The 25,309-nt window shown below is 46.1% G+C and overlaps 1 long non-coding RNA gene and 1 pseudogene across 1 annotated transcript; both read right to left on the bottom strand.

The window, feature by feature from the left end:
- Positions 1 to 12,155: 12,155 nt before the first annotated feature.
- LOC140644008 (cytochrome b-like) lies at positions 12,156 to 16,914 on the bottom strand (annotated as a pseudogene).
- An 820-nt stretch (positions 16,915 to 17,734) lies between these two features.
- Positions 17,735 to 25,296, bottom strand: LOC140644317 (uncharacterized). The gene is made up of 3 exons (XR_012039774.1): positions 25,017 to 25,296; positions 24,584 to 24,714; positions 17,735 to 18,917 (listed from the first exon to the last, which is right to left on the bottom strand). It is a non-coding gene; the product is annotated as an uncharacterized lncRNA (long non-coding RNA).
- Positions 25,297 to 25,309: the final 13 nt, after the last annotated feature.

Raw genomic sequence — 25,309 nt, 5'->3', positions numbered from 1 at the left:
GAGGGTGGCTGGGCCCTGGAAAAGCCCAGTGAAGGCCCCAGTGACACTAGAGGGAAGCCTTGCCCGTGCCCTGGCACGGCCCTGCTGTTTTCTGCAGTATCCCAGAGGCTTCGCCAGGTTTTTCTGATGCCCATGTGGGGCCCTGCTGCATTCCACAGAGCCCTGTGGCATCTGCTGGGCTTTTCCTGTCCTGCTTCTGTCCAGAGTGCCCTGGGGGTTTTGCGGGACCTGGGCTCTGGCGAGGGTGGGGGTCAGGGTGCGGGTTAGGTGGTAGAGCAAGAACAAGTGTTTGTGGGATTGTGGAGGGGCTGCCAAGGGAGGGTGAGGGCCACCAACAGCTTTCGGTCTTGGCCACTTCCATGTGGGAGCCCTGGGTGGTGGGTGTCAGTTTTGGAGCTGGGCTCTGACGAGAGCGAGGGGGTCGGTGAGGGTGAGGTTCTGCGCCTGCCCTACCACCGAACTGGCCTCTGCTCGCGTTATGCCTTGTTCTTTTTACGTACCGATCGGCTGCAACGTAACATCAACTGAACTAGTGCGTACATAACCACCAAACTGAATAATCCTAACAGATTATACTTCAATGCTGTCTTCAGCAGTTTTTCCCTAACCATTCTTTCATGTCTGGGAGCTATCCACACCAGTTAAAAAACTTTTTGGTTTGTTTTTTTTAGGTATTTCATGCAGTATTTGAAGTTTACCTCAGATTTTACGTAGGCCCATTTCTGTTCTCTCATCTTGGTCTGCATCTGTCCAGCAAGCGGTGTATGTGTGTAGCTTTCTTGAGTGACGAGCACATAATTTAATGCCACTCGGTTTTGCAGGGCTACCCGAGATGCTTCTTTTCCCTCTAACTGTAAGGCTGAAATAGCGTTACCCATCTCTTCCCGTATAGTAGCTATGTTTCCGACAGCCCTTTATAATTCTGATACTCCTAGCCAGGGGAGGAAGGTTCGTGCAAACCGGTGGAAGCCAGTTTGTCAAATATTTAACAAGTGGATTTTGCACAGAGCATTTTATGCTTTGTTTGGTACGCTGGGGTAAGTTGTGCCCGTCGTTCCACAAGAGGTCTGGATGTATTGAAACGTCAAGAAAAAAAAAAATCCAAACCCATCCTAATGTACAGGTTTTTAGTCCAATGAACAGGCAGTATCTTATAGGCCGTAGAGCCACATACCCCCCCCTAATCCTTCATTCCTTAAGGTTTTAACAATTCTTCTGGGTTAGTGTATGACCAGTAATAACATAAACCCAAATGCCAAATCCCAGCGTAAACAAAGCTACAATCTCTAAAAACAATTGACAGGTTGGGATGGTCAGAATGGGGTCCTCAAGGTCTGTTTGCAGGGTTGTGGGTTGTACTTCAGTTGACATGAAATTCATCCAGATCCCCCAGCTCTGCTCTGAGCGCTGATATGCTCTGCGTCGTGTCTGAAGACAGCGTGACCCTTTTACACTGGGAAGCGTGGATCCGGTTGAGCAGCCCTGAGGAGGAATTGGGCATTGCGGGAGTGGAAGGGTTAACAAGATTGAAGTACTGAGGGTCCGGGTCATGTCCGAGGCTGTGCGTCTGGAGCAGGGGTGGACGGATGGGAGGGAGGTAGGCGAGCGCGTGACTTCTGTTGTGAAGGAAGGACCTGCAAGGTTGCAAGAAGATAGCCAGTCGTATTAGCTGAAGGGACGCATGAAGGACGCGTGAACAAGACATATAAACCAATAAGAGTTCTCTCAGTAGCGCATGTGTAAACAATTAGAAAGTATATAAGCCATGTAATATTTCAATAAAGGGTCTTCGATTTACCCTCTATCGGAGTCCGTGCATCAATCCGCTACAAATGGCACCCGAACAGGGACCTGAAGTCTGCGGGACAGAATCACGGTAAAGAGCGACCGGTAGCGGAGCCTGGCTGAACGTATAATCAGCGGTTGAAGAGCTGAAGAGCCCGGACAAAGTAATCACCCAGACCAGGTGAGCAGCCAGGGACAATGGGGGCAACAATGTCTGCAGAAGAAAAATCGGTGTTAACTGCGTTTAAGAAGATATTAGAAAAGCGCGGCATTAAGTATGATGAGACGCAACTGTGCATGCTGCTCGCCTGGCTTAAAGGCCGAGGTGTAGCTCCAGAATTGACTGAGGTATTTGAAATGTATACATGGGAAACAGCCGGACAGGTTTTATGGGACACGGTTACAGACTCATTAAAGCAATTAAAGGCAGATCGCACTGTAACAGCTGCCGCTGCAGCAGCCACTGTAGGAGAAAGACAAAAAGAAGCGGCGGCTGCCACAGCTAACGAACTAGCGCCTGCTGCACCTCCCTCGCCCGATTTTCCACCACCACCATCACCTAGGAATATGGATTCGTCGTTTGCAGAGGACCCGTACAAGGAGAAAAATAGAGGGGACTTTGCATGTGTTGAAACAGATTATGATCCAAGGAAACACTGGCAGGAGTTGCGGCAACAAGCCGAAAAAAGCGGCGATCATGATATTGCTGCTCTCATAGCGTGTCCTGCGATTCGAGACACTCAGGGGCGGGCAGAATGGCAGGGGTTGCCGTTTGGACTAGTGAAAGAACTGTGAAAAAATGTTATGGATTATGGTCTTGGGTCACCGTATGTACAGAGTTTATTGAATCACGTGGTTTTTAATTATGAACTGACCCCGTATGATATTAAACAGATATCCATGTTAATATGTACACCTACACAGAAGGTAATGTTTGACGCACATTGGCGGGTTGCCTGTGAGATGGCCACCATAACGAATTCTGAACGGCCGGATGGCGATCCCTTGCGGGGTGCTGGAATACCGCAGCTGACGGGGGAAGCGCCAGTACAGACACCGCGATTACAAGCTAGATTGAACCCTGCTATTCCGCAGCAGTCTCGCCAGTTGGCATACCAAGCTCTGCTGAAAACTCCCGATACAGGGAAGGCTACTCAATCATTTGTCTCTATAAAGCAGGGGATAGCTGAATCACTGATGTCATTTATAGAGAAGCTGAAAGAAGCAATAGAGAAGCAAGTTAAAAATGAAGCAGCAAGGGAGGCGTTGTTAATGAAGCTAGCCGTAGAAAATGCAAATGTAGATTGTAAAAGGGTGTTACAGACCTTACGCAATCCCAACTTGGTAGAAATTATGGAGGCCTGTCAAAAAGTTGGGTCATTCGAACATCAGGCTCAAGCCATGGCCTCCGCATTCGCAGCCTTGAGGTTTGATAATAGAGCCTGTTTTAGGTCTGGGAAGACAGGACATTTTAAGCGCAATTGCCCAAACGTAAATCAAATTCAAAACTCAGGACCTGGAGTTTGCCCCTGATGTGGGAAGGGGCAAATTAGCAGCACTATGTTAATCAGTGCTGCTCCAAATGGGGTCAAGATGGCAAACCAATTCAGGGAAACTTCCGAACCAGCGCGAGCCGGCGGCGCGCACAGACGCAAGTGCCTCGGCAAGCCATGACAACAGCAATGGCCTGCGAGGCCGAACCGCAGGAAGCGCTGGAATGGATGTCGCCACAGATGCTGAGATAATAATAGAAGACCAGACCGTGCACCGAAGATGCTGAGATAATAATAGAAGACCAGACCGTGCACCGAGTGCCATGGAATGCCAGGGGACCCCTGGGGGGGCGGTTTAAGTGCCTTGTTATTGGGACGTTCTAGTGTGACTTTGAAAGGACTCTTTGTGCTCCCTGGAGTCGTCGATGCAGACTATGAGGGCCAGATACAAGCAATGATATGGACTCCCTCTCCTCCAGTTGTCATTCCAAAAGGCAGCCGGACAGCACAGCTTGTGCCGTTTAGAAGTCAAGTTCCAGGGACAGACTCAGTTAAAAGAGCAAAAGGTGGCTTTGGCTCCACAGGAACGCCCTTGATCTTATGGGCCCAAACAGTACAGTCACAACGGCCGATGTTAACGTGTACTTTAAGTGATGGCCAAGGGACGCCTAGAACTATCAAACTACAGGGCATGATAGATACCGGAGCGGACGTTACAGTAATTTCAAAAGCAAAATGGCCCCAAGGAAGGCCAATAAAAGAAGTTGCCTCTGCCCTATCTGGTATTGGAGGGACCACCACTTCATATCAAAGCGTATATATGATACAAGTCATTGGGCCTGAAGGCCAGGTCTCAGCTACTCTCCCTTTTGTTGTTGCCGTGCCGCTGATTCTTTGGGGGTGAGATGTTCTCAGCTCCTGGGGAGTCCCTATCGGTACACAAAATTTTTAACGGGGCTCACTGAAGCGCGGCCTACCATTCCACTACAATGGCTCACTAACGAGCCTGTCTGGGTGGATCAGTGGCCCCTCACAAACGAAAAGATCCGCGCTCTGAATGAATTAGTGCAAGAACAGTTACAACAAGGTCACATTGTTCCAACTATAAGTCCCTGGAATACCCCTGTGTTTGTTATAAAGAAAAAAAGCGGTAAATGGCGGTTGTTACATGACTTGAGGCAAATCAATGCAGTGATCGAAAGCATGGGGGCTTTGCAGACAGGACTCCCTTCTCCTACTATGATTCCTGCGAATTGGCCGATAATAGTGATGGACTTGAAGGATTGCTTTTTTTACAATTCCTTTGGCGGCCCAAGACTGCCCTCGATTTGCTTTTTCGGTTCCCTCAATTAACAACAGTGAACCCATGCAACAATGTCACTGGACGGTCTTGCCTCAAAGCATGAAAAATAGTCCCGCAATATGTCAAATATATGTCGCAAGAGCACTCTCTGGGGTTCGAGAACAATACCCACAAATACTAATATATCATTATATGGATGATATACTCATCGCTGGGGCTTCTGTAGACAATATACAGTTAGTAGTAAAAGACACAGTTCAAGCATTACAGAAATTTGGATTACAAGTGGCACCTGAGAAGGTGCAAAAGGAACTCCCCTGGCGTTACTTAGGGTGGAAAATCATGGAACGCGCTGTTGAACCTCAGAGAGTGGCCTTGAAGTGGGAAGTCAGCACTCTAAACGATGTACAAAGAATACCTGGCGCCATGAATTGGGTTCGACCCTTGCTGGGAATCACAAATGATACACTACAACCTCTCTTTGATCTATTAAGAGGTGATCCGGCATTCGATTCCAAACGTATACTGACTCCCGAAGCGAAGGAGGCCTTGGCTCACATCGAACAAGCAATACAGTCACGACAAGCCCATCGCGTGCATGACGGGTGTGGCCTCCAGCTCTATATCATTAACAGTATTACCCAGCCGTTAGCTCTACTGGGGCAATGGGTAGCGACCAAGAATGATCCTTTGCTTTTGATAGAATGGGTGTTTTTCCCATTTCACAGGCTGATGCCTGTGAAAACTATTACTACCAGAGTGGAAATGTTTGCGATGTTAATCCGTAAAGGGCGGAAACGTGCTGTACAGTTACGAGGTGAGGAAGTGCATACGATTTACATTCCATTGACGAAAGAACATTTGGACTGGAGCTTAGCTAACAGCATACCGTGACAAACTGCTTTGCTAGGCTATGCGGGAACACTTAGCATCCACATGCCAGCTCATAAATTATTTATGGCATTTAAAGACATTAAAATAGTTGCTCAACCCAGATGCAACCCTGTACCAGTCTCTGGAATTACTGTGTTTACCGATGGGTCAGGAAGAACGGGCCGAGCAGTCATAGTTTGGAAAGAAGAGGAACACTGGAAGGAAGAGATCCATGTGGTCCAAGGCACTCCTCAAATAGTGGAATTAGTAGCAGTCATAAAAGCATTCCAAAAATGGAGTGAACCATTGAATATAGTGACTGATTCACAATAGTATGCGGGGTAGTCCAACGCTTAGAGAAAGCATGGTTAAAACATGTTAATAACGAAAAGCTGTTCTCTTTATTTAAACAATTATGGTATGAACTAAATCATAGGCAAAACGATTTTTATGTACTACACACCAGGAGCCATACAAATCTACCAGGTTTTATCGCGGAAGGTAACCATAGAGCAGACGGCTTGACCGCTGCAGTTTGGGCAACCCCAGTACCACAAACTATAAAACAAGCCCAGCTATCCCATGAGTTTTTTCACCAGTCAGCTAAAGCACTAAGAAAACAACTCGGCCTCTCTTGGGATACAGCCCGCGCCATTGTACATGCGTGCCCTGATTGTCAACCTTTTGCTGCCATCCGCCAAACGGGGGTAAATCCGCGAGGTCTCTACGCATTACAATTATGGCAGACAGATGTCACTCATATAGCTGAATTTGGGAGACAAAAATGGGTGCACGTTTCTATCGATACTTATTCGGGCGCTTTATGGGCAACTGCAGAATCTGGAGAAAAAGCAAAAGATGTCATTCGACACTGGACTGCAGCTTTCGGAGCCCTGGGGGTGCCATCTACTATCAAAAAAGATAACGGGCCCGGGTACATTAGCCAGAAAACCCAACGCTTTTTACAGCTATGGGGTGTAGTAGATGTAACAGGCGTTCCACATTCCCCACAAGGCCAGGCTATTGTTGAACGCAGTCACCAAACCCTAAAACATATGCTTGAAAAACAAAAAGGGGGAATGGTGGGAGAAAGCCCTCAAGTACGGTAATGGAAAACAGTTTATACCTTAAATTATTTAGAAATTAGGGAGGCCGCAGTGGAACAGCGACCACCAATTGTTCAACATTTTTTAAGTCTTGGTTTGACCGACAGGATAGATGTATCTAGCAAGGATGTTAAAGTGTGGGTACGGTCTCTACAATCGGGACAATGGGAAGGACTTTATACATTAATAACATGGGGGTCGAGGAAATGATTGTGTCTCCACAGAGCAAGGACCACGCTGGATCCCCGCTCGATGCGTAAGACCGGCCCTTGAAAAAGCGAATCATGAAGACACCGACAAGCCTGCCCTTGCTAATGACGTGGGGACTGCTGATGCCAATGACCATAACAGCAGCGAACCCCATGTCAACGATAACCTGGAACAGTAGCAACATATGGGTGTCTTTAGCGTGAACGCTGAATCAAACTGATTTTTGTGTATCCATGGAACAACCGGAACCACCATTCCATCCATGTCTTGTAGGATTGCCTATAGACGAGGTAGGGTTAATACAAAAAGAAGCAAGTGAAGTGCTAGCTGCAGGTAAAGGTTATTCTACCACCAGTAATGTTAGCGCCTGCTTTGAGGATTGGGATAAGTGGGTGGCTTAAATCATGATTAAAAACTGGGTTATTGGTTATCGGTATATTTTTATGTATCTTGCTGTTTTTACTCTGCTTATTGTCATGTGTCCAAGGAACGCTGCAGAAAATGGTGCAAAAAATATATGTTGTTGAAAAACAAAAAGGGGGAATTGAGGAGGAATTGGGCATTGCGGGAGTGGAAGGGTTAACAAGATTGAAGTACTGAGGGTCCGGGTCATGTCCGAGGGAAGGAGGCTGTGCGTCTGGAGCAGGGGTGGACGGATGGGAGGGAGGTAGGTGAGTGCGTGACTTCTGTTGTGAAGGAAGGAACTGCAAGGTTGCAAGAAGATAGCCAGTCGTATTAGCTGAAGGGACGCATGAAGGACGCGTGAACAAGACATATAAACCAATAAGAGTTCTCTCAGTAGCGCATGTGTAAACAATTAGAAAGTATATAAGCCACGTAATATTTCAATAAAGGGTCTTCGATTTACCCTCTATCGGAGTCCGTGCATCAATCCGCTACACAGCCCTTGCTCATTACTGTAGCATTAATTACCGGTACCTGACCAGGTCCCTCCCAGCGCAGCCGAAGGGCGCATTTTCACTGGTACACCTTCACGTAGACCCAGTCATCTTGTTTCAAGGAGTGCCAGACTTCAGTAGTGGGTTCTGGTAAAGCTTCTTTCAGCTGTGCGTGGAAAGTCCTTAAACATTTCGTTAATACCTGGCAATATTTTAGAAAAGCATTATCTCTTAGTTTTAAGTTTGGCTGGATGGGAATTGAGGGTGTTGTGTCAGACAGTCACGTGGGTCTGCCCATTCAAACCTCTTGAGGTGACAGCCCATATTTTCGGTTCACAATGTTTCTCACAGGCATCAGCGGGAGAGGTAATGCGGCCAGACATTTCAGGCCAGTTTCTGCACAAATTCTTGCTAATTTGGTTTTAAAATCAGAGTTTTTCCTCTCTACAGCCCCACTGGATTGGGGGTGATGGGCAAAATGACACTTAGGTTCTATTTGTAGGGTTGCCCAAATTTTCTGCATTACTTCTGTAATGTAAATTTACAATGTAAATTACCCATTTACATCCCGTAAAATGGGTCACCTATTGCTATCTGGTGTTAGGGGAATATTAAACCCATGAATTCGTTCTCTCAGCATTTTTTTTTTTTGCAACAGTTGTTTCATCTGCATGTTTACAAGGCCAGGCCTCCATCCTGAGGACATCTCTAAAATGACAAGGACGTACTCAAAATTACTGCAATTAGGCATTTGAATAAAGTACATTTGCAAATTTACAAATGGTCCCCATGGTTTAGGGTGTGCAGCTATACTTGTCTTCTCCTTCTGTCTTAGATTATTTTGTTGAAAAGTTGAAAAGTTGTCCTAGAATTGAAGATTCAAGAATTTAAACAGTACTTTGTCAGCAAGCTTCAGTCATTTACGCCTTAATTGCTGACGAAATGAAAGCCCCTTCCTGATTGTTCAAGCTACAGAACTATTTGATTAAATAAAAATATGTGTGAGTTATACAAATACTAAAGTTATGTGGGCTATTAAAAAAATATCATATTTAAAGTTCTTCGACTTTCTTTTTTCAGTATTAGCTGTATCTTCAGATATACCAACATTTGAATGATGTAGCCATTAGCTCAGTGACTTCATTAAAGCGTTCTATTGCTCTCTTTCCATTCCAAAATAACGTTGGGAATAGAGAAATAACTGAAAAATATGGCCACAAGAAAAATTTGGGGCAAACCAATCAAAAATTTGGAGTCAACGAATCCTATAGCTGCAATCACCCCCTCTTTGCTGTGTGGGCCGCTGCATGGGTGCCGGGAGCAAAGGCAGGTCTGTCTGTCGTTCGTCCCGCTGTACTCCCAAAGCCATTTTGCCGGCAGTTTGCAGGGAGCTGTAAATCACTCAGCCAGGCTCAGGCAGGGTATTTCCTGCCTCTTCGGGCTGTTGTAGTACAATTCACGTGAAGCGATCAAGGGAACTATAGCTTGAAACCAGGAGAGAAGGGTTTTTCCCAAGCAATAGGGGAGTTTCCCTCTCCTTTAGTATTTTCTCAGGAATATCTCTTAGGGAGAAATCCCTGGGCACGTCACAAAAGTTTGAGCATCCCCACCTTCTTCATCCTTAAAAACCCAGTCTCAATCGGTGCTGGTTGAGTAGTTAGTTTAGCTCGTATTCCGTAGGAACTGAAACTTTTAAAGCAAAGTTCCTGCTGCTTTGGTGAATGAGCCTGGTAGCCCTGGCTCTCCGGCACAGGGTGGGTCTGAACGTTATCTCAGCCCCTTCCTCCGCGCTGACCCCTTCACTGCCGAGTGCTGCTGCCGTCCCCGTGCCCAGATTGTTGGCGTTTTTATGGGCAGAATCTTTCAAAGACCCCAGAAGGGTCACAACTCCTTAGGGGAGGAAAAGGTTAAAAAAGAACCACAAAACTGATCGTACGTCTTGTTGGATCAGGGATTTACCTAAGCATCCTTGGAGACGGGGATCTCTTGTGGCACTGGCAAGCAAACTGGCTTGTTGGGTCCAGCCACCAAGAGGTGGTGAAATCCTGTTTGAATCCTGTTTATAAGCAGGATGGTATGCGTTTGTCTAAGGAGATTTAAATTTCCACTAGGTACGTTATTCGTAGAGCTAAGTGATGTTTGTTCCCCTGTAACTCACTGATTTCTCCTGTAATACTTGGGTTTCCTACTTGGCTCCATCAGGTTTGAGTCTCTGTAAGATGAGGCTGTTCCTTTGCAACTGTGCGTTTCCCTTTTCTACCTGATTCTTCACAAATTTGGAAATTCAATTTGTAAAGAGCTCAGCCTTATCCTGATCCTCTCAGGTTTCCTCTTGCTTCATAGCCAACATCATTATCGATTTGATAGGTGGAAATGACTTGTTACTTACAGGAGGCCTTGTACGTAATTTGGTAAACCTCTCTTTTCGTCTCCCAAACTACAAATCCCAGTCACTAAGATGCAGTTTGAGGCATTTGCACCTCCTATGGACCTTCTAATGTTCTGTAAACATCTTTGAACCCAATTGTTCCAATTAATCCAAGAATTTACTAGCACAGGTCTCGTTTGGGTGCCCGCATAAAGCTCAAAAAGGTTGATTACAAATTTAACACTGTAGATACATTAGCAAAGGATCGGTCCCCTATCACATAAGAATGATATATGCATCATCTCAAGAACACTCACAACTTGACCAAATCCTGCTGGCTACAAAACTGTTAAAGGATGTTAAACAGCCCCAGCGACACCGGGGCTCTGTGTACAAAATGTGTATTTAATTTGTTAATGCGATTCCAGTGCTGATGACGTGAAAAAGGTGTAAATGAAATGTGTGTTAACAACGCGTTGAATATTGGTGATGTTTAGGATTTTTGAGGAAGTGTAAAAGTAAGAAATTAGGTCCTGGAAGCATTCACTAAATAGCAGCGTAAGTCAGAGTGCGTGGTCACACCGTAACCAAATGTAAAACAAAGTGCCTCAGCGTTGAGATGATTCCCCATCTACTCCAACCGCCTCATTCAGTTATCCTTGAAGACCAGAATTAGGCGCCAACACATTGTATGCTCAGACTGAGATTGTGATTACGTCGGTGCACTGGAGGGGTTGCCTGAAGAAGCCCCCCAAAAAAGGGAACCCAAAGTGCTAAGGCTATCTAGATGTCGCGATCATGGGTGAGATAGCCTACCAGATGTCTCGGTGAAGAGAAATGTGTGAGGACTAAGCAAGGCATGGCCCAGATACAGGAACCAGAGGTACACAAGAGCAAGTTGTGCAAGGGGTTTCGTGGGAATGAATGGTCTGGAAGCCAGTGCATACATACGGGGTCTTATATACAGCAGGCTGCTGATTTCACGTGAGAACTACGACTAATAGATAACGTGGTCCCTTGGCTGTGTGTACGGCTGGAGATAAGGAGCTTGATTTGACCTGTGTCCATTCAGGGGATGTGTGTAAGCACTGTCGTATCTAGAATTGGGCTATGTACAGTACACCAACGGGTGGTTATAGTACAGGTATTGTGATTATTCTATCGATCATTGAATTGTTAATCTTCTGAAGGTAGAATGTGGTAAAGGAGGGGTATGCCCGTCTACATGATAATGGGTATCGTACATATATGGAATGTATTACCTGAGTTAATGTAATGTATGGGGTAAATAAATCAATGTACAATTACACGCAGAATGGTGGGGGGGGAGAAAAAAAAGGAATATGTTCTACAGGTTCCTGTGACTGAGATCAGTGATGGTTTTTCAGGCAGTAGACACTGGAGAAAAGCCAAATGGGAACCGCTATGACTTATTTTGTGCTTTGTTTAGCATTGTGTTTTGTTTTAGGGAGCCTGGCGGTGACATCTAAGCCATCCCCATATTGTGGGGTAGTTGGTTTAGTGTTGGCACCTCTCATGGGATGTGGGTGGCTATGAAGTTTGGGGGTCTCCTTTGTGTCCTTGGTACTATTTATGGTTTATTTGGGTGGAATGTTGGTGGGTTTGGGGCATTCTGTGTCTTTAGCAGCTGAGCCTTTTCCTGAGGCTTGAGGGGATTGGTGTGTTGTGGGGTACGGTGTGGGATTTGTTTTGGTGCTTGTTATTGGAGCAGTGGTTGGGGGTTTGCCTGAGTGCTGAAAGCTTGGCATAGTTACCGTGGATGGTGGGGGAATGTTTTCTGTTTGGTTGGGGTTTAGTGGCGTAGCTATGTTCTATTCCTGTGGGTTTGGAATGTTTTTGGTGACGGGATGAGTCTATTGACTTTGTTTGTTGTGTTAGAACTTGTGCGTGGACTGTCTTGTGGGACAATTCAGCAGTTTAGGTGGGGGAAAGGGTCAGAGAACAGTTTAATGTAAAACACCAGCTTTGGGAGTTGGAGATAAAGGTTTAAGTCCTTTTCTCCTGAGTTGTTTTTAATAAGATTTGGTGGAACTCTAAGAAGAAGTGTAATCTTCATTCTTTGGTTTACAAGACCAATGTTTTTCATAAGCTGTGTTTTTAGTAGTTAAGTATTTTATTTTCTAGGGCTCTGGTGATGGGAAAGAGGATTAGGAGGCTGGTGAAGTAGGTAAGGGAGGCTAACTGGCCGATGATGATGAGCGTAGAATAGCGTATGCGAATAGGAGGTATCATTCGAGCTTGATCTGAGGGGGTGTGACTACTGGGTTTGCTGGGGTGAAGTTTTCTGGTCTCCTAGTTAAGCTGGGCGAGAATAAGGCCAGAGTTATTATCAGGAGAAGTATGAGTATGAATCCTAAAATGTCTTTTAGGGAGAAGTAAGGGTGGAATGGAATTTTATCACAGTTTGATACGATACCTAGGGGGTTATTTGAACCTGATTCATGGAGGAAGGTGAGGTGACCTAGAGTAAGGCCTGCGATTACGAAGGGGAGGAGGAAGCGTAGAGAGAATAATTGGGTTCGTGTGGGGTTGTCTACTGAGAATCCTCCTCAGGCCCATTCTACTAGGGTTTGTCCAATGTAGGGGATAGCTGAGAATAGATTGGTGATAACTGTAGCTCCTCAGAACGATATTTGTCCTCATGGTAGGACACATCCTACGAAGACAGTTGCTATGAGCGTGAGCAGGAGGACGACTCCTGTATTTCAGGTTTCTTTGTGTAGGTAGGAGCCATAGTAGAAGCCTCGTCCAAAGTGTAGGTAGATGCAGATGAAGAAGAATGAGGCTCCGTTTGCGTGTAGGTTGCGGATTAGTCAGCCGTGATGTACGTTTCGGCATGTGTGGGCAACTGACACAAAGGCTAGGGTTGTATCCGCAGGGTAGTGTAGGTCGGTAAGACCTTCGGGGTGTTTTTTTTTTTATCAGGGTAGATCAATTAAGTGTGAGGCGATTTTTCATCCACTGTTTAGTAGGTTTGTAGAGGTAAGGCGATGTGTTAGTGGGTTGAAGTATCCTAGTGTGGAGGAGAAGTTTAGGGGGATGCTTTGCTTTGGTTGGGTGAGGGTATGGGCTATATTTGATAGCTCTAGGGCTAGGAGAATTCCTAGGATTGTAACGATGATGGCTGCAGTTTTTGTAAGGGTGGGTATGGTTTTTTTGGGGGGGGGGATTGCTGGGCTGATGTAGGGTGTGATGAGGAGGTGCTGCGTAGGACGAGACGGGCGATTGGGTTGTTTTCATTTCTTGGGGCGATTGCTGTGTTTATTGGGGTGATTTCTGTGTTTATCGGGGTGATTGCTGTGTTTATTGGGGCGATTTATTGGGTTGTTGCTGCATAGGATGAGACGGGTGATTGTTGGGTTGTTTTCATTTACTGGGGCGACTGAATCCTGTTGGGACTAGTAGGGTTATGTGTAGGCTGTAGGTTGCAGTGAATGGTGAAGCTAGGAGTGTTAGAAGGTGTTCAGGTGTTTAGATGTGATGCGTTCAGGCAAGAGCCTGAAAGCTTTTGAGCCTGAAGCCTCAAAAGATGAAATCTTTTGAGTAGAAAACCCCATTCCCTGCTAGGAATGGGGTTCCTATCAAGGCTAGGTTGCTAATGGTTAGGCAGGATGTGGGCGTTGGGAATATTTTTTGTAGTCTTCCTATCTTCTGAATGTCTTGTTCTCTGTTTAGGCCATGGGTGATTGACCCTGAGCAAAGGTATAATATGGGCTTGAAGAAGGCATGCGTTGAGATGTGGAGGAAGGCTAGTTGTGGGAGGTTTAGTCTGAGAGTAACTATTATTAGTCCTAGTTTGCTGGATGTGGAGAAGGCAATAACTTTTTTAATGCCATTTTGTGTGAGGGCACACGTAGCGGCTAATAGTGTAGATAGGGCCCCTAAGCATAAGGTGAGAGCTGTCTGGTTGTTGTTATCGGGTGAGTACGGAGGAGTCGGCAAATTCCAGCTACTGCTATAGTGCTGGAGTGGAGTAGAGCAGAGACCGGAGTCGGGCCTTCTGTGGCAGCCAGCAGTCACGGGTGTAGGCCAAATTGGGCTGATTTTTCTGCGGCGGCTAGGATGAGACCTAGTAGAGGGAGTGTCGGGGTTTGAGTAGGGTAGAAACACTAGTGTGTCCAGAGAAGGGCAACGAAGCTGGGGAAGGGTCTGGAGCACAAGTCTGATGAGGAGCAGCTGAGGGAACTGGGGTTGTTTAGTCTGGAGAAGCGGAGGCTGAGGGGAGACCTCATCGCTCTCTACAACAACCTAAAAGGAGGTTGTAGGGAGGTGGGTGTCAGTCTCTTCTCCCAAGTAACTAGCAATAGGATGAGAGGAAATGGCCTCAAGTTGCATCGGGAGAGGTTTAGATTGGATATTAGGAAAAATTTCTTTACTGAAAGGGTGGTCAAGCATTGGAACAGGCTGCCCAGAGAGGTGGTGGAGTCACCATCCCTGGAGGAGTTCAAAAAACGTGTGGACGTGGCACTTCGGAACATGGTTTAGTAGGCATGGAGGTGTTGGGTTGACGGTTGGACTAGATGATCTTAGAGGTCTTTTCCAACCTTTATGATTCCATGATTCTATGAAAGCTTGTTGTATCTCTCAGGTGTTTGCGGCTGAGGCAAGTCATGCTATGCTTAGGATAAGACCGATGTCCCTGATTTGGTTGTAAGTACGGCTTGGAGCACGGCTGTGTTAGCTTCTGCTCATCGCTGTCATCGGCCTGTTAGTAGGAATAATATGATTCCAACGCCTTCTCAGCCAATGAATAATAAGAATATGTTACTGGCAATTGTTAGTGTTAGTACAACAATTAAGAATATTAGAAGATAGGTTAAAAATGTTGTAATATAAGGTCCTGAGGGTATGTATCATATCGCGAATTGAAGGATAGATCACGTTACAAATAGTGCAATGTGGAAAAATATTACGGAGTGTTGGTCCGTTTTGGAGCTGAGTGGGGTTTTGAAGTTTATGATGAATTTCCATTCTCAGTGGGAGATGACGCTTTCTGTGCCTGAACACAGCAAGAGTGTTACTGGGACTAGGCCAGTTAGGAAGGCGGTCTTGATAGCGCATGTGGTGGTGGCCGGGGTGTTTGGGAACTTTTTTGATAATAATGGAAGTAGTGTTAGTGTGAGGGTAATTTTTAGTGTAAGAAGTATGGAGGTATTAAGGAGTAGTGCCATCTCCATTACTTTTACTTGGATTTGCACCAAGATGGATGGCTCCTAAGACCAGTGGATTACTGTTATCCTTTAAAAGTAAGGGGGCTGAGGTTTTAGGCTCAGATGCAAGAATTAGCAGTTCTTGTTGGTTTAACCTCCCCTCGGCAGGTAAGAAGGGTTTAACTTCTATTTTTAGAGTCACGGTCTAATGTTTGGGTTGAAACTATACTTGCATGAAGGGATTCCAGAGATTAGCTGTGGTTTTTAGGATCAGGAGTAGTATGGGGATTATGTGGAGGGCTATAAGGAGATGTTCTCGTGTGTTTGAGTTTTGGATAGATGTAATGTGGGTTGGTAGGGTGCCTCGTTGGGTTATTAGTAGTATGAATAGGGTATATGAAGCGGTTAGTAGGGTTGCAATTCCGGTTAGAATGATTGTGAAGGAGGATCAGTTGAATAATGCAGTTATAATGGTGAGTTCTGCTATTAGTTTTGGTGGTGGTGGTATGTTTGTGAGATGAGCTAGTAGTCATCAGGTGGCTCTAAAACTTGTAGGGGCTCTAAAACTTGTGTTAGGAGGAGGATTCGGCTGTGTGTCCATTCGTGGTCTGTGTTAGCTAGGCAGAACAGTAGTGAGGAGGTTAGTCCGGGGGAGATTATAAGGATTGATTCCTCCTGAGAATGATCAGTGGGTTTGGATTATGCCTGCAGCAATAACGAGGCCTCTGTGGCTTACAGAAGAGTAAGCGATGAGCGGTTTTAGGTCAGTTTGGCGTAGGCAGAGCGAGCTGGTTATTAGAACCCCTCGTAGGGCCAGGGTGAGGAAAGGGTAGTGTAGGTGACAGGAAAGGGGGGCCTATTAGTAGGGTGACTCATATAATATCATACCCGCCGAGTTTTAGAAGTAGTGCGGCGAGTAATAGCGATCCTGCGACTGGGGCCTCTACAGGGCCTTTGGGTTGTCATATAAGGGCGCTTTTACTACAAATGCTATTAATAGGGCTAGGCCTGATGGGAGACCACTTCGTGAGTTGGTGAGGGTAGGGCAGGGTAGTTCTAATATTGTGAGATGTAGAGTGCTGATTTTTGTGTGTAAGTGTAGGATTGTGACTAGTAATGGTAAGAAACAGATGAGAGTATAGACGAGCAGATACCGGTGCTTAGGTGTTCTGGTTGGTTTCCTCATCGTGCGATTAGGATCAGGGTGGGAATTAGGGTTGCTTCAAATGAAATATAGAATAGTATTAGCTCTACAGTTGAGAAGGCTACGATAATGAAGAGTCGGATTGTAATTAGGGTTGCAACAAAGATTTGTTTTTGTTAGTGGTTCGTGTTGGAGGTGGTTTGGGCTTGCTATCGTTATGAGCAGTAGTAGTCAGCAGGATAGTACCAGTAAGGGGGATGAGATTTGGTCAATGCCAGTTCACTGGGCCAGGTTTTTATGGGGATAGGGTGTTGGGAGCAGTCATTGTAGACTGAGGGTGGCCATTAGGAGGCTATGTGTGTGGTGGTGATAGTTCATAGGAATTTAGGGGGGGATAAGAGGGTTGTGGGGAGGAGTATGATTGTTGGAAGAATGATTTTTAGCATTGTAGGAGGTTTAGGTTGTGTAGGTGGTCAGAGCCGTGGGTTCATGTGGAGGCTACTGGTATTACTAAGACCGTACCTGCTTTACATGTTGAGAAGGCTAGTATGAGTACAGGCATTTGGGTGAATGATGTCGCTTGGTTTTTGATGGGTCAGATTGATAGGGCAACATATACAGCTAATATCATGCTTTCTAGGCATAGTAGGGCAGAGATTAGGTGGGTTCAGTGGAAGGCTGACCCTGAACGGCTTAGGGAAAAGGCTGAGTAGAACCTTAGGTGTCAGAGTGACATAAAGTCATGGGGTTGGGCTATGGTCTGTTGAGTCGAAATCAACTGTCTTGATTAGACTAACTTTCTGTTATTCTGCTCATTCTAGGCCTCCTTGTATCCACGCATAGACCAGTCCTACTGTAAGTAGAAGGATAATGACGGAGGCTCAGGTTGGTGGGGGGGCTGAGGCTGGACAGCGCATGGGAGTGGAAGTAAGTGCAATTTCTAAATCGAATAGTAGAAATAGGATTGCTACTGAGGAAGAATCGGATTGAGAATGGGAGGCGGGCGGAGCCGAGGGGGTCAAAGCCGCATTCGTAGGGGGATAGTTTTTCTGAGTCTGGGTTTGTTTGGGCTAGTCAGAAGTTTAGTGTGGTTAGGATGATGCTTAGGGTGAGGGAGAGGGTGAGTATAAATGTGATTGTGTTGATTGCTCTTCTCTGGGGTTACACCAGATTTTAGAGATTGGAAGTCAATTGTAATTAGTATATTAGAAGAGCAGGATCCCCATCAGTAGATGGTTATGTACAGGAATAATCAGATAACATCTACAAAATGTCAATATCAGGCTGCTGCTTTGAATCCAAAGTGGCAGTTTAATGTGAGGTAGAATTTGATTAGGCGTAAGAGGCAAACCAATAGGAAGGAAGATCTGATGATTACGTGGAGTCCGTGGAATCCTGTAGTGACAAAAAAGGTTGAGCAGTGTCGGTGATTGAAAAATGGTCCTTCGTGGTATTCTGTTGCTTGGAGTGCAGTGAAGTAGAATCCTAGTAGAATTGTTAGAACCCCATTTTACCTAACCTAGTAAAGTAGATGGTAAAAAGTAGACGGTAAAATGGTAAAAACCTTACCTAGTAAAGTAGCTGGTAAAGTAGATGGTAAACACTCCATTTTACCTTACCTAGTAAAGTAGACAGTATTCCAGGCAGTGCAATGGGTCACAGGGTACATTTCCAACCACCCAGTAGTCGTTTCCACCATTGTAAGCACATGCTGTGTGCCATGGCAGGTTCGTGGGAGCGTGATACAATCTGCCAGGCTTCTCCATATTGATATTTCAGCCATCGTCCTCTATACCAAAAAGGCTTTAGCCGCTTGGCTTGTTTGATTATGGCGCACGATTTATATTCCTGGATAACTTGTCCGATGGCATCAATAGTCAAGTCCACCCCTCGATCACGAGCCCATCTATATGTTGCATCCCTTCCTGAATGTCCTGAGGTGTCATGGGCCCATCAAGCTATAAATAGCTCACCCTTATGCTGCCAGTCCAGATCCACCTGAGCCACTTCAATTCTAGCAGCCTGGTCCACCTGCTCATTGTTTCGATGTTCTTCAGTGGCCTGACTCTTGGGTCTGTGAGCATCTATGTGACGTACTTTTACAACCAGGTTCTCTACCTGGGCAGCAATATCTTGCCACAATTCAGCAGCCCAGATGGGTTTGCCTCTGTGCTGCCAGTTGTTCTGCTTCCATTGCTGTAGCCACCCCCACAGAGCATTAGCCACCATCCATGACTCAGTATAGAGATCAAGTACTGGCTGTTTTTTCTCATTCAGTAATATCTAAAGCCAGCTGGATGGCTTTCACTTCTGCAAACTGACTCAATTCACCTTGTCCTTCAGCAGTTTCTGCAACTTGTCATGTAGGACTCCACACAGCAGCTTTCCACCTTCAATGTTTTCCCACAATACGACAGGATCCATCTGTAAACAGGGCATATTGCTTCTCATTTTCTGGTAATTTATTATAGAGCGGGGCCTTTTCAGCACGAGTCACCTCCTCCTCTGGTGACACTCCAGTGGCAGCGGGAGCTCCAACATGCATTAGATTAGTGGCAGCAGCAGCTACAATAGTGGAGAAAAGCCAACCTTTAGTATTAGGGCACCCAGTGATGATCTATATGTGCCACATGAAGTTGAATTACTTCTCAAGCAATACGCGACACAAGCCTTGTCTCCCCAACGTGCACATAAATATGAACTCTTTTAAATGCAGGTAAATGTGACTCTAGAGAGGTGTAATACATTGAACCCGGCAACACTACTACCAATACCTGGAGAAGGGGAGAGCATCACTGATGTGACATGGTAATCCAGACTCTTAGGAAGCCAGGAGCAGATCTCACAGACTCCCCTTATAAACTCCAGATCTTGTTTTATTCACAGATGGCTCGTCCTACTATTTACACAGACAACAAAAGACTGGCTACGCAATTGGGACCAATGGCAGGTTGTAGATGCTGAAGCCCTTCCAGCAACAGTTAGTGCTCAAGGCGCAGAGTTAGTTGCGTTAGCCCGAGCAGCTCGCCTGGGACGCAGAAAGCGAGTAACCATCTATATAGATTCAAGGTATGTTTTTGGCGTATGCCATGCAATAGCACATCATGGAAAGAACAGGGGTTTCTCACCTCCTCGGGAAAAGCTGTGGCTAACGGAACAGAAATTTGGGACCTGTTGGACGCAATTCAACTTCCCAAAGAGATCGCTGTGGTTCACTGTCCAGCCCATAGAAGGGACGCTACCGTAATCAGCAAAGGGAATGCCTTAGCTGATGCAGCAGTGAAAGCTGCGGTTCATCAACCTGCAGTGAAGATTATGGAAGTTGCCTCAGATAAGAGCTCATGGCCCGATGCCGACCATCCAGAAAAATTATACCAATCAGATGTGACAAATGAAGAAAAGGAACAGTGGAAAAAATGGGAAGCCGTAGAAGATGAAGATAGAATATGGACCACAGGGGGAAAACCTGTCTTACCAAAGAAATATCTGGTGACTATAACTAGATGGTTCCATGATAAAGCTCATGGAGGAATGGAAGCAGTGGCTAATCAAGTACAGCAAGTATGGTTGGCACCAGGTGTCTATGCAGCTGCTAAAAGAATTATTAATTCCTGTCCTACCTCTCAGAAATTGTCAAATATAAAATCTGCACGTGAATTGGGAAGTCGTCCATGGGCTTTTTTTCCCATTCCAAAGATTGCAAGTAGATTATGCTGATATGCCTGCAGTATGCGAATATAAACGTTGACTAGTGATAGTAAACCAATTATCAGGATGGCTAGAGGCTTTCCCAACAAGAAAAGCAGACACTGGAGGAGTAATAAAAGCTCTCCTTAAAGAAATTATTTCTAGGTATGAAGTAACAGAATCTGTTGAATCAGATAGAGGGTCACATTTCACTGCAAAAATAATTGACCGACTTTATAAGAGTTTAGGGATAGAAAAAAAGATTGCACACTCCTTATCACCCTCAAGCATCCGGGCAAGTAGAATGAATCAAACTATTAAGGACAGAATAGCTAAAATTTGCATACATACAGGGTTAAAATGCCCAGAAGCATTAAATTTAGCCTTATGGGACATTCGGAATGCCCCAAGGCAACACTTAGGACTATCGCCTGCCGAAGTCCTTTTTGGGAGACATTTAGCTATCCCAGGGACTTAATATCCCCGCCAAAACCAGCCTCTTGAATGGAGATGAGCGTTTAACACACTATGTTCTAAATTTACAAGAAAGTTTCAAAATCAAAAGGGATCATGCTCAGTGGTACCAACCCACCCCTCCAGAGATACAGGTACATGATTTGCAGCCTGGAGACAGAATTTTTAATGAAAGTATTTTCCCGACTGTATAAGAAGAATGAAACAGTAAACAAGTCAAACCAATAAAAAGCAAGACCCCAGACCTTAATATTACTATTGGTCTGAACTGTCGCATGAGGGGTGGGGAACTTAGATTGTAAGCGTATAATTGCCCAGGCATTTCTTTGTTCGGGGGTCCCTCTTCGGAGCCACCCAGCTCGAGCTGTAGCGCTATCAATAAAAAGAACTTTATAGAAGAATCTCTTTTTCAGCTTCTTGATTCAGCAGAAACCTAGAGGAGAACCCTGGTGACTGGGATATAAAATTTCCATCACACAAGGGAAGGTGAGGGCCAGCAACAGCTCTCAGTCCTGGCCACTTCAGTGTGGGAGCCTATGCTGACGGCTGTTCTTTCAGTTCATGGGCTCCAGCGAGGTTGAGTGTTAGGTCTTAGAGTAATCGCAGAGTCCCAGTGTTGGTGGGGCTGTGAAATGGCTGCCAAGGGAAGGTGACAGCCAGCAACAGTTCTCTGTCTTGATCCCTTCTGTGTGGGAGCCTTCATTGGGCATTTTCTCTTTTGGACCTGGGCTCTGGCGAGAGTGAGGCAGTAGGTGCAGGAGGTTGTCAGGTGGCAGCACAAGCACAGAGCCCTGGTGTTGGTGGGGTTGTGAAGGGGTTGCCAAGTGAAGGGCAACAAGAGCCAGCAACAGCTTTCTTCCTGGCCACTTCTTTGTGGGAACCTATGCTGATGGCTGTCCTTTTGGCTCCCGTGCTCTAGCGAGGTTGTGTTAGGTGTCAGAGCAAGCGCAGAGCGCCAGTGTTGCTGGGGTGGTGAAGAGGCTGCCAAGGAAAGGTGAGGGCCAGCAACAGCTCTCAGTCTTGGCCACTTTGGTGTGGGAGCCTGTGCTGATGGCTGTCCCTTTGGTTCCTGGGCTCTGACTAGGTTGAAGATTAGATGTTAGAACAATCACAGAGTCCCAGTGTTGGTGAGGCTGTGTGGGGGCCGTCAAGGGAAGGTGAGGACCAGCAACAGCTCTCAGTCCTGGCACCTTCCGTGTAGGAACCTATGCTGACAGATGTCCTTTTGGTTCCTGGGCTATAGCGATGTCGTGGTTTAAGCCCAGCTGGCAACTAAGCCCCACACAGCCACTCGCTCACTCCCCCCCAGTGGGATGGGGGAGAGAATCAGAAGAGCAAAAGTGAGAAAACTCGTGGGTTGAGACAAAGACAGTTTGATAGGGAAAGCAAAAGCTGTGCACGCAAGCAAAGCAAAACAAGGAATTCATTCGCTCCTTCCCATGGGCAGGCAGGTGTTCAGCCATCTCCAGGAAAGCAGGGCTCTATCACACCTAACGGGGACTTGGGAAGACAAATGCCATCGCTCCAAATGTCCCCCCCTTCCTTCTTCTTCCCCAGCTTTATATACTGAGCATGATGTCATATGGTATGGAATAGCCCTTTGGCCAGTTTGGATCAACTGTCCTGGCTGTGCCCCCTCCCAGCTTCTCCTGCACCTGGCAGAGCATGGGGAGCTAAAAAGTCCTTGACCAGTGCAGCAACAACTAAAACATCTCTGTATTATCAACACTGTTTTCAGCACAGATCCAAAACATAGCCCCATACCAGCCACTATAAAGAAAATTAACTGTCTCAGCTGAAACCAGGACAAGCGAGATTGAGTGTCAGATGTTAGAACAATCGCAGTGTCCCAGTGCTGTTGGGGCTGTGTACATGTCCTGGTTTTGGCTGGGGTAGAGTTAATTTTCTTCACAGTAGCTGGTATGGGGCTGTGTTTTCGATTTGTGCTGGAAACAGTGCTGATAATACAGAGACGTTTTTGTTCCTGCTAAGCAGTGCTTACACACAGTCAAGGGTTTTTCTGCCTCTCACCCCACCCCACCAGCAAGGGGGCTGGGGGTGCACAAGGAACTGGGAGGGGACATGGCTGGGACAGCTGACCCCAGCTGACCCAAGGGCTATCCCACACCACATGGCGTCATGCTCAGTGTATAAAGCTGGGGAAGAAGAAGGAAGGGGGGGACGTTCGGAGTGATGGCGTTTGTCTTCCCAAGTCCCCGTTAGGCGTGATTGAGCCCTGCTTTCCTGGAGATGGCTGAGCACCTGCCTGCCCAGGGGAAGGAGTGAATGAATTCCTTGTTTTGCTTTGCTTGCGCACACGGCTTTTGCTTTCCCTATTAACTGTCTTTATCTCAACCTACGAATTTTCTTACTTTTACTCTTCCGATTCTCTCCCCTATCCCACTGGGGGGAGTGAACAAGCGGCTGTGTAGGGCTTAGTTGCTGGTCACTTCTGAGTGGGAGCTCATGCTGACAGCTGTCCTTTTTGCTCCTGGGCTCTGGTGAGGGTGAGGCTTAAGTGGTAAAGCAAGCGTAGAGCCCTGGTGTTGCTGGGGCTGTGAAGGGGCTACCCAGGCAAATTGAGATCTACAAACATCTTTCTGTCCTGACACCCTCTGTGTGGGAGCCCTCGCTGGAGGGTTCTCTTTTGGATCTGTCATCTGGCAAGAGTGAGGGAGTAAGTGAGGGGGATCGTTAGGTGGCAGAGAAAGCGCAGAGCACAGGTGTTGGTGGGGTTGTGAATGCGCTGCCAAGGGAAGGTGACGGATGCCAACAGCTTCCAGTCCTGGCCACTTCTCTCTGTAAGCCCTGTGTTGTGAGTGTCCGTTTTGTTGCTGGGCACTGGTGAGCCTGAGGCTTAGGTGGTAAAGCAAGCGCAGACCCTCCACGTTGCTGGAGCTGTGAAGGGGTTTCCAAGAAAACTGAGAGCTTCAGATGCCTTTCAGTCCTAGCACTTTTTGTATGGGAGCCCTTTACAACCGTGCCACGGTTTCTCTTTTGGAGCTGGGCTCTGGTGAGAGTGAGAGAGCGAGGGAACTGTTAGGTGGCTGAGGAAGTGCAGAGCCCCAGCGTTGGTGGGTTGTGAAGGGGCTGCCAAGGGACAGTGAGGACCAGCAACAGCTTTCAGTCCTGGCACCTTCCGTGTGGGAGCAATCGCTGGACGTTTTCAAGTTTGGAGCTGGGCTGTGGCGGGAGTGAGATAGAGAGTGTTGGACTGTTAGGAGGCTAGGCAAGTACAGAGTCCCAGTGTTTGTGGGGCTGTGAATGCGGTGCCAAGGGACAGGGAGGACCAGCAACAGCTTTCAGTCCTGGCATGTTCGGTGTGGGAGCAATCACTGGACGTTTTCAGTTTCAGAGCTGGGCTCTGGCGAGAGTGAGATAGAGAGTGTTGGACTGTTAAGTGGCTAGACAAGCGCGGAGCCCCAGCGTTGGTGGGGCTGTCAAAGGGCTGCCAAGGGAAGGGGAGGGCCAGCAATAGCGTTCTCCACATCCCTACCTGCTCAATATTGTACATTTGCCCTAAGTTCCCTCGCCAGTCTGGAATTTCTTCAATGACACACTTTTATTGTTCTATTGCTCTGTGAAAGATAACCAACAAGACAAAACCACTTACCATATTCTCAGTATTTAGTGGGGGAAACCAGCAAAACTGATAATCCAAACAATCTAAATCTAATCTAAAAGTGGTAATATGGAGATTTTTTTTCTCTTATCTGTTACTTGTGGTAATCTTAGCTGTGTCTGTAACACAGCAGAACAGAAAACTGTGAATATATATGATTTAAGTATACTCTTATATTTCACTTAGTAAAAAATGGATACCTGAACTTCAGGAAATGATATGTATTCTTTTGCTAAAAACAATCAGAACGCGTGCCATGAAAGGCAAAGCCACAAAAGATTAAGTGCCACAAAAAAGCGCATATTTTACATGCATGTAGCTAAAAAAGCAGTTTACCTAAAACAGCAATTAAGGCAATCTTTATATAAAGATGGAACTTTATATAAAATAATTATTTTATATATATTATTATATTTAAAAAGTATTTATATATGAAGTAATTATTCACCTTGTAGGTTGATTCTTGTATCTGGACTTCTATGACTGCTGCACCAGTTGTGATTCCGGACACGGGAATCCTGTCTCCTTGTTTTTCTGCTCTTTCCAGCTCAACAATGTAGTCTGGGGGAGAATAGTCATCTTCCGAGTATTTTAAAATACGGATAAAACCAAAGTCATTTTTGCTAGGTAGACAAAAATCTCCATCATCACTTCAGATTCATTAATACAGACAATGCAGATGGACAAGCACCCCACAACTACACTGATCAAAAAGAAATAATAAGCATAGAATTATGGAAAAAACAGGTTGGAAATATCTCTGTGGGTCTCTAGCCCAATCCCCGGTTCAAAGCAGGGCTACATTCAAACTTGGATCAGATTCCCCGGATCTTGTCCAGCTGAGTTTTGAAAACTTCCAAGGATGAAGTTCCAGTGCTTACCCCAACTTCAGGGTGATGGTTTTTGGCCTACTCTCCATTTTAAAATTTCCTTGCTGCAACTTGTCACCACCACCTCTTGTCCTTTCACTGTGTGTCATTTCACCTTCTCTACTACCCAGTGCAAGTAGGAACCCCTTTCTCTTCTCCCAGGCTAAACAAACCCAAAGCCCTGAGCCTTTCCTAATGCATCTTGTGCTCCAGACACTTCTTTGTGGGTCTCTGCCAGACTCTCTCCAGTTTCCTTATCTCTTTCTTGCACTCAACGGCCCAAAAAATGTACTTTCTGAATCACT

The sequence above is a fragment of the Ciconia boyciana genome, chromosome 26 (assembly GCF_034638445.1).
Source record: "Ciconia boyciana chromosome 26, ASM3463844v1, whole genome shotgun sequence".
Lineage (NCBI taxonomy): Eukaryota > Metazoa > Chordata > Aves > Ciconiiformes > Ciconiidae > Ciconia > Ciconia boyciana.
The sequence above is the reverse complement of the archived record's forward strand: the minus strand, read 5'-3'. Positions and strand labels throughout refer to the sequence as shown.